Source organism: Tachypleus tridentatus, chromosome 9, assembly GCF_004210375.1.
Source record: "Tachypleus tridentatus isolate NWPU-2018 chromosome 9, ASM421037v1, whole genome shotgun sequence".
Taxonomy (NCBI): domain Eukaryota; kingdom Metazoa; phylum Arthropoda; class Merostomata; order Xiphosura; family Limulidae; genus Tachypleus; species Tachypleus tridentatus.
In genome coordinates, this window is record NC_134833.1 from 32881847 (window position 1) to 32892823 (window position 10977).

Below are 10977 nucleotides of genomic sequence, written 5' to 3' on the forward strand. Positions count from 1 at the left end.
TCCTCCTCCCCTTACAGCTGATCCTTTCCTCTCCTACTTTTAAAGTGAATATGTTGACGAAATTTGATTTTTATGTTTTCATTTATCTTACCACAATCATCTATATTTACGTTTTTTTTAAATAAGTTTTCTACATTATCGAGAAAAGTCATACTAATTTAAATAACTATTTTATCTATAAACATACTTTAGTTTTATCTGCCTCTTCCTCACCTTATAGCTGATCCTTTCCTATCTTAATTTTAAAGTGAATATGTTTACGAAATTTGATTTTTTATGTCTTTATTTATCTTACCACTAGTATCTATATTTACGGTTTCTTTTTTAAATACGTTTTCTACATAATCTAGAAGAGTCATACTAATTTAAATAACTATTTAATCTATAAACATACTTTAGTTTTATCAGCCTCCTCCTCCCCTCATTGCTGATCCTTTCCTCTCCTAATTTTAAAGTGAATATGTTTACGAAATTTGATTTTTATGTTTTTATTTGTCATACCACAAGTATCTATATTTACGATTTCTTTTTTAAATAAGTTTTCTACATAATCTGGAAAATTCATACTAATTTAAATAACTATTTTATCTATAAACATACTTTAGTTTTATCTGCCTCCTCCTCACCTTATAGATTATCCTTTCCTCTCTTAATTTTAAAGTGAATACGTTTACGAAATTTGATTTTTTATGTTTTTATTAGTCTTACCACGAGTATCTATATTTACGGTTTCTTTTTTAACTAAGTTTTCTACATCATCTAGAAGAGTCATACTAATTTAAATATCTATTTTATCTATAAACATACTTTAGTTTTATCTGCCTCCTCTTCACCATATAGCTGATCCTTTCCTATTTTAATTTTAAAATGAATATGTTTACGAAATTTGATTTTTTATGTTTTCATTTATCTTTCCACAATCATCTACATTTACGTTTTTTTTTTAAAATAAGTTTTCTACATGATCTGGAAGAGTCATACTAATTTAAATAACTATTTTATCTATAAATATACTTTAGTTTTATCTGTCTCCTCCTCACTTTATAGCTGATTTTTTCCTATCTTAATTTTAAAGTGAATATGTTGACGAAATTTGATTTTTTATGTTTTCATTTATCTTACCACAATCATTTATATTTAAGGTTTTTTTTAAATAAGTTTTCCACATTATCGAGAAAAGTCATACTAATTTAAATAACTATTTAATCTATAAACATACTTTAGTTTTATCTGCCTCCTCCTCACCTTATTGCTGATCCTTTCCTATCTTAATTTTAAAGTGAATATGTTTACGAAATTTGATTTTTTCTGTTTTCATTTATCTTACCACAATCATCTATATTTACGGTGTTTTTTTTTAAATAAGTTTTTAGTTTATCGAAAAAAGTCCTACTAATTTAAATAACTATTTTATCTATAAACATACTTTAGTTTTATCTGCCTCCTTCTCACTTTATATCTGATCCTTTCCTCTCTTAATTTTAAAGTGAATATGTTTACGAAATTTGATTTTTCTATCTTTATTTGTCTTACCACTAGTATCTATATTTACGGTTTCTTTTTTAAATAAGTTTTCTACATAATCTAGAAGAGTCATACCAATTTAAATAACTATTTAATCTCTAAAGATACTTTAGTTTTATCAGCCTCCTCCTCCCCTTACAGCTGATCCTTTCCTCTCCTACTTTTGAAGTGAATATGTTGACTAAATTTGATTTTTTATGTTTTCATTTATCTTTCCACAATCATCTACATTTACGTTTTTTTTAAATAAGTTTTCTACATTATCGAGAAAAGTCATACTAATTTAAATAACTACTTTATCTATAAACATACTTTAGTTTTATCTGCCTCCTCCTCACTTTATAGCTGATCCTTTCCTATCTTAATTTTAAAATGAATATGTTTACGAAATTTTATTCTTTATGTTTTTATTTGTCTTACCACAAGTATCTATATTTACGGTTCTTTTTTTAAATAAGTTTTCTACATAATCTAGAAGAGTCATACTAATTTAAATAACTATTTAATCTATAAACATACTTTAGATTTATTTGCCTCCTTTTAATTTTATTGCTGATTTTTTCTTATCTTAATTTTAAAGTGAATATGTTTACCAAATTTGATTTTTTCTGTTTTCATTTATCTTACCACAATCATCTATATTTACGGTGTTTTTTTAAATAAGTTTTTACATTATCGAAAAAAGTCATACTAATTTAAATAACTATTTTATCTATAAACATACTTTAGTTTTATCTGCCTCCTCCTCACTTTATAGCTGATTTTTCCTCTCTTAATTTTAAAGTGAATATGTTTACGAAATTTGATTTTTTATGTTTTTATTTGTCTTACCACAAGTATCTATATTTACGGTTTTTTTTTTAAATAATTTTCTACATAATCTAGAAGAGTCATACTAATTTAAATAACTATTTAATCTATAAACATACTTTAGTTTTATCAGCCTCCTCCTCCCCTTATAGCTGATCCTTTCCTCTCCTACTTTTGAAGTGAATATGTTGACGAAATTTGATTTTTTATGTTTTCATTTATCTTACCACAATCATCTATATTTAAGGTATTTTTTTAAATAAGTTTTCCACATTATCAAGAAAAGTCATACTAATTTAAATAACTATTTAATCTATAAACATACTTTAGTTTTATCTGCCTCCTTCTCACTTTATATCTGATCCTTTCCTCTCTTAATTTTAAAGTGAATATGTTTACGAAATTTGATTTTTTCTATCTTTATTTGTCTTACCACTAGTATCTATATTTACGGTTTCTTTTTTAAATAAGTTTTCTACATAATCTAGAAGAGTCATACCAATTTAAATAACTATTTAATCTCTAAAGATACTTTAGTTTTATCAGCCTCCTCCTCCCCTTACAGCTGATCCTTTCCTCTCCTACTTTTGAAGTGAATATGTTGACTAAATTTGATTTTTTATGTTTTCATTTATCTTTCCACAATCATCTACATTTACGTTTTTTTTAAATAAGTTTTCTACATTATCGAGAAAAGTCATACTAATTTAAATAACTACTTTATCTATAAACATACTTTAGTTTTATCTGCCTTTTCCTCACCTTATAGCTGATCCTTTCCTATCTTAATTTTAAAGTGAATATGTTTACGAAATTTGATTTTTTATGTTTTCATTTATCTTACCACAATAATCTATATTTACGGTGTTTTTTTAAATAAGTTTTCTACATTATCGAGAAAAGTCATACTAATTTAAATAATTATTTTATCTATAAACATACTTTAGTTTTATCTGTCTCCTCCTCACTTTATAGCTGATCCTTTCCTATCTTAATTTTAAAGTGAATATGTTTACGAAATTTGATTTTTTATGTTTTCATTTATCTTACCACAATCATCTATATTTACGGTTTTTTTTTAAATAAGTTTTCTACATAATCTAGAAGAGTCATACTAATTTAAATAACTATTTAATCTATAAACATACTTTAGTTTTATCTGCCTCCTCCTCATTTTATAGCTGATCCTTTCCTCTCTTAATTTTAAAGTGAATATGTTTACGAAATTTGATTTTTTATGTTTTCATTTATCTTACCACAATCATCTATATTTACGTTTTTTTTTTTTTTAAATAAGTTTTCTACATTATCTATAGAAAAGTCATACTAATTTAAATAACTATTTTTTATCTATAAACATACTTTAGTTTTATCTGCCTTAGAAGAGTCATACTAATTTCCTCACCTTATAGCTGATCCTTTCCTATCTTAATTTTAAAGTGAATATGTTTACGAAATTTGATTTTTTATGTTTTTATTTATCTTACCACAAGTATCTATATTTACGGTTTTTTTTTAAATAAGTTTTCTACATCATCTAGAAGAGTCATACTAATTTAAATATCTATTTTATCTATAAACATACTTTAGTTTTATCTGCCTCCTCCTCACCTTATAGCTGATCCTTTCCTATCTTAATTTTAAAGTGAATATGTTTACGAAATTTGATTTTTTATGTTTTCATTTATCTTACCAGAATTCTATATTTACGTTTTTTTTAAATAAGTTTTCTACATTATCGAGAAAAGTCATACTAATTTAAATAACTATTTTATCTATAAACATACTTTAGTTTTATCTGCCTCCTCCTCACCTTATAGATTATCCTTTCCTCTTTTAATTTTAAAGTGAATACGTTTACGAAATTTGATTTTTTATGTTTTATTTGTCTTACCACAAGTCATCTATATTTACGGTTTTTTTTTTAAATACGTTTTCTACATAATCTAGAAAAGTCATACTAATTTAAATAACTATTTTATCTATAAACATACTTTAGTTTTATCTGCCTCCTCCTCACTTTATAGCTGATCCTTTCCTATCTTAATTTTAAAGTGAATATGTTTACGAAATTTGATTTTTTATGTTTTCATTTATCTTACCACAATCATCTATATTTACGGTTTTTTTTTTAAATAAGTTTTCTACATTATCGAGAAAAGTCATACTAATTTAAATAACTATTTTATCTATAAACATACTTTAGTTTTATCTGCCTCCTCCTCACTTTATAGCTGATCCTTTCCTCTCTTAATTTTAAAGTGAATATGTTTACGAAATTTGATTTTTATGTTTTCATTTATCTTACCACTAGTATCTATATTTACGGTTTCTTTTTTAAATAAGTTTTCTACATAATCTAGAAAATTCATACTAATTTAAATAACTATTTTATCTATAAACATACTTTAGTTTTATCTGCCTCCTCCTCACCTTATAGATTATCCTTTCCTCTCTTAATTTTAAAGTGAATATGTTTACGAAATTTGATTTTTTATGTTTTCATTTATCTTACCACAATTCTATATTTACGTTTTTTTTTTAAATACGTTTTCTACATTATCGAGAAAAGTCATACTAATTTAAATAACTATTTTATCTATAAACATACTTTAGTTTTATCTGCCTCCTCTTCACCATATAGCTGATCCTTTCCTATCTTAATTTTAAAGTGAATATGTTTACGAAATTTGATTTTTTATGTTTTCATTTATCTTACCAGAATTCTATATTTACGTTTTTTTTTAAATACGTTTTCTACATTATCGAGAAAAGTCATACTAATTTAAATAACTATTTTATCTATAAACATACTTTAGTTTTATCTGCCTCCTCCTCACTTTATAGCTGATCCTTTCCTATCTTAATTTTAAAGTGAATATGTTTACGAAATTTGATTTTTTATGTTTTCATTTATCTTACCACAAGTATCTATATTTACGGTTTCTTTTTTAAATAAGTTTTCTACATAATCTAGAAGAGTCATACTAATTTAAATAACTATTTTATCTATAAACATACTTTAGTTTTATCTGCCTCCTCCTCACCTTATAGCTGATCCTTTCCTCTCTTAATTTTAAAGTGAATATGTTTACGAAATTTGATTTTTATGTTTTGATTTATCTTTCCACAATCATCTATATTTACGTTTTTTTTAAATAAGTTTTCTACATTATCGAGAAAAGTCATACTAATTTAAATAACTATTTTATCTATAAACATACTTTAGTTTTATCTGCCTCCTCCTCACCTTATAGCTTATCCTTTCCTCTCTTAATTTTAAAGTGAATATGTTTACGAAATTTGATTTTTTATGTTTTCATTTATCTTACCACAATTCTATATTTACGTTTTTTTAAATAAGTTTTCTACATTATCGAGAAAAGTCATACTAATTTAAATAACTATTTTATCTATAAACATACTTTAGTTTTATCTGCCTCCTCCTCACTTTATAGCTGATCCTTTCCTATCTTAATTTTAAAATGAATATGTTTACGAAATTTGATTCCTTATGTTTTTATTTGTCTTACCACAAGTATCTATATTTACGGTTTTTTTTTAAATAAGTTTTCTACATAATCTAGAAGAGTCATACTAATTTAAATAACTATTTAATCTATAAACATACTTTAGATTTATCTGCCTCCTCCTCATTTTATTGCTGATCCTTTCCTATCTTAATTTTAAAGTGAATATGTTTACCAAATTTGATTTTTATGTTTTCATTTATCTTACCACAATCATCTATATTTACGGTTTTTTTTTAAATAAGTTTTTTACTTTATCGAAAAAGTCACACTAATTTAAATAAATATTTTATCTATAAACATACTTTAGTTTTATCTGCCTCCTCCTCACTTTATAGCTGATTTTTTCCTCTCTTAATTTTAAAGTGAATATGTTTACGAAATTTGATTTTTTATGTTTTTATTGGTCTTACCACTAGTATCTATATTTACGGTTTCTTTTTTAAATAAGTTTTCTACATAATCTGGAAGAGTCATACTAATTTAAATAACTATTTAATCTATAAACATACTTTAGTTTTATCAGCCTCCTCCTCCCCTTACAGCTGATCCTTTCCTCTCCTACTTTTAAAGTGAATATGTTGACGAAATTTGATTTTTTATGTTTTCATTTATCTTACCACAATCATCTATATTTACGTTTTTTTTAAATAAGTTTTCTACATTATCGAGAAAAGTCATACTAATTTAAATAACTATTTTATCTATAAACATACTTTAGTTTTATCTGCCTTTTCCTCACCTTATAGCTGATCCTTTCCTATCTTAATTTTAAAGTGAATATGTTTACGAAATTTGAGTTTTTATGTTTTCATTTATCTTACCACTAGTATCTATATTTACGGTTTCTTTTTTAAATAAGTTTTCTACATAATCTAGAAGAGTCATACTAATTTAAATAACTATTTTATCTATAAACATACTTTAGTTTTATCTGCCTCCTCCTCACCTTATAGCTGATCCTTTCCTCTCTTAATTTTAAAGTGAATATGTTTACGAAATTTGATTTTTTATGTTTTTATTTGTCTTACCACAAGTATCTATATTTACGTTTCTTTTTTAAATAAGTTTTCTACATTATCGAGAAAAGTCATACTAATTTAAATAACTATTTTATCTATAAACATACTTTAGTTTTATCTGCCTCCTCCTCACCTTATAGCTGATCCTTTCCTATCTTAATTTTAAAGTGAATATGTTTACGAAATTTGATTTTTTATGTTTTCATTTATCTTACCACAAGTATCTATATTTACGGTTTCTTTTTTAAATAAGTTTTCTACATTATCGAGAAAAGTCATACTAATTTAAATAACTATTTAATCTATAAACATACTTTAGTTTTATCTGCCTCCTCCTCACTTTATAGCTGATCCTTTCCTCTCTTAATTTTAAAGTGAATATGTTTACGAAATTTGATTTTTTATGTTTTATTTGTCTTACCACAAGTATCTATATTTACGATTTCTTTTTTAAATAAGTTTTCTACATAATCTAGAAAATTCATACTAATTTAAATAACTATTTTATCTATAAACATACTTTAGTTTTATCTGCCTCCTCCTCACCTTATAGCTGATCCTTTCCTCTCTTAATTTTAAAGTGAATATGTTTACGAAATTTGATTTTTTATGTTTTCATTTATCTTACCACAATAATCTATATTTACGGTGTTTTTCTAAATAAGTTTTCTACATTATCTAGAAGAGTCATACTAATTTAAATAACTATTTTATCTATAAACATACTTTAGTTTTATCTGCCTCCTCCTCACCTTATAGCTGATCCTTTCCTATCTTAATTTTAAAGTGAATATGTTTACGAAATTTGATTTTTATGTTTTCATTTATCTTACCACAGTATCTATATTTACGTTTTTTTTAAATAAGTTTTCTACATTATCGAGAAAAGTCATACTAATTTAAATAACTATTTAATCTATAAACATACTTTAGTTTTATCTGCCTCCTCCTCATTTTATAGCTGATCCTTTCCTATCTTAATTTTAAAATGAATATGTTTACGAAATTTGATTTTTTATGTTTTCATTTATCTTTCCACAATCATCTACATTTACGTTTTTTTTTTTAAATAAGTTTTCTACATGATCTAGAAGAGTCATACTAATTTAAATAACTATTTTATCTATAAATATACTTTAGTTTTATCTGTCTCCTCCTCACTTTATAGCTGATTTTTTCCTATCTTAATTTTAAAGTGAATATGTTTATGAAATTTGATTTCTTATGTTTTTATTTGTCATACCACAAGTATCTATATTTAAGGTTTCTTTTTTAAATACGTTTTCTACATAATCTAGAAGAGTCATACTAATTTAAATAACTATTTAATTTATAAACATACTTTAGTTTTATCAGCCTTCTCCTCCCCTTATAGCTGATCCTTTCATCTCCTACTTTTGAAGTGAATATGTTGACGAAATTTGATTTTTTATGTTTTCATTTATCTTACCACAATCATTTATATTTAAGGTATTTTTTTAAATAAGTTTTCCACATTATCGAGAAAAGTCATACTAATTAAATAACTATTTAATCTATAAACATAGTTTAGTTTTATCTGTCTCCTCCTCACCTTATTGCTAATCCTTTCCTATCTTAATTTTAAAGTGAATATGTTTACGAAATTTGATTTTTTCTGTTTTCATTTATCTTACCACAATCATCTATATTTACGGTGTTTTTTTTTTAAATAAGTTTTTTACTTTATCGAAAAAAGTCATACTAATTTAAATAACTATTTTATCTATAAACATACTTTAGTTTTATCTCCCTCCTCCTCACTTTATAGCTGATCATTTCCTATCTTAATTTTAAAGTGAATATGTTTACGAAATTTGATTTTTTTGTTTTTATTGGTCTTACCACTAGTATCTATATTTACGGTTTCTTTTTTAAATAAGTTTTCTACATAATCTGGAAGTGTCATACCAATTTAAATAACTATTTAATCTATAAAGATACTTTAGTTTTATCAGCCTCCTCCTCTCCTTACAGCTTATCCTTTCCTCTCCTACTTTTGAAGTGAATATGTTGACGAAATTTGATTTTTTATGTTTTCATTTATCTTTCAACAATCATCTACATTTACGTTTTTTTTAAATAAGATTTCTACATTATCGAGAAAAGTCATACTAATTTAAATAACTACTTTATCTATAAACATACTTTAGTTTTATCTGCCTTTTCCTCACCTTATAGCTGATCCTTTCCTATCTTAATTTTAAAGTGAATATGTTAACGAAATTTGATTTTTTATGTTTTCATTTATCTTACCACTAGTATCTATATTTACGGTTTCTTTTTTAAATACGTTTTCTACATAATCTAGAAGAGTCATACTAATTTAAATAACTATTTTATCTATAAACATACTTTAGTTTTATCTGCCTCCTTTTCACCTTATAGATTATCCTTTCCTCTCTTAATTTTAAAGTGAATATGTTTACGAAATTTGATTTTTTATGTTTTTATTAGTCTTACCACAAGTATCTATATTTACGGTTTCTTTTTTAAATAAGTTTTCTACATAATCTGGAAGAGTCATACTAATTTAAATAACTATTTAATCTATAAAGATACTTTAGTTTTATCTCCCTCCTCCTCACTTTATAGCTGATCCTTTCCTATCTTAATTTTAAAGTGAATATGTTTACCAAATTTGATTTTTTATGTTTTCATTTATCTTTCCACAATCATCTACATTTACGTTTTTTTTTAAATAAGTTTTCTACATGATCTAGAAGAGTCATACTAATTTAAATAACTATTTTATCTATAAATATACTTTAGTTTTATCTGTCTCCTCCTCACTTTATAGCTGATTTTTTCCTATCTTAATTTTAAAGTGAATATGTTTATGAAATTTGATTTCCTATGTTTTTATTTGTCATACCACAAGTATCTATATTTAAGGTTTCTTTTTTAAATACGTTTTCTACATAATCTAGAAGAGTCATACTAATTTAAATAACTATTTAATTTATAAACATACTTTAGTTTTATCAGCCTTCTCCTCCCCTTATAGCTGATCCTTTCATCTCCTACTTTTGAAGTGAATATGTTGACGAAATTTGATTTTTTATGTTTTCATTTATCTTACCACAATCATTTATATTTAAGGTATTTTTTTAAATAAGTTTTCCACATTATCGAGAAAAGTCATACTAATTAAATAACTATTTAATCTATAAACATAGTTTAGTTTTATCTGTCTCCTCCTCACCTTATTGCTGATTTTTTCCTATCTTAATTTTAAAGTGAATATGTTTATGAAATTTGATTTTTATGTTTTTATTGGTCTTACCACTAGTATCTATATTTACGGTTTCTTTTTTAAATAAGTTTTCTACATAATCTGGAAAATTCATACTAATTTAAATAACTATTTAATCTATAAACATACTTTAGATTTATCTGCCTCCTTTTAATTTTATTGCTGATCCTTTCCTATCTTAATTTTAAAGTGAATATGTTTACCAAATTTGATTTTTTCTGTTTTCATTTATCTTACCACAATCATCTATATTTACGGTGTTTTTTTTAAATAAGTTTTTACTTTATCGAAAAAAGTCACACTAATTTAAATAACTATTTTATCTATAAACATACTTTAGTTTTATCTCCCTCCTCCTCACTTTATAGCTGATCATTTCCTATCTTAATTTTAAAGTGAATATGTTTATGAAATTTGATTTTTATGTTTTTATTGGTCTTACCACTAGTATCTATATTTACGGTTTCTTTTTTAAATAAGTTTTCTACATAATCTGGAAGAGTCATACCAATTTAAATAACTATTTAATCTATAAAGATACTTTAGTTTTATCAGCCTCCTCCTCCCCTTACAGCCTATCCTTTTCTCTCCTACTTTTGTAGTGAATATGTTGACGAAATTTGATTTTTATGTTTTTAATTAATCTTTCCACAATCATCTACATTTACGTTTTTTTTAAATAAGTTTTCTACATTATCGAGAAAAGTCATACTAATTTAAATAACTACTTTATCTATAAACATACTTTAGTTTTATCTGCCTTTTCCTCACCTTATAGCTGATCCTTTCCTATCTTAATTTTAAAGTGAATATGTTT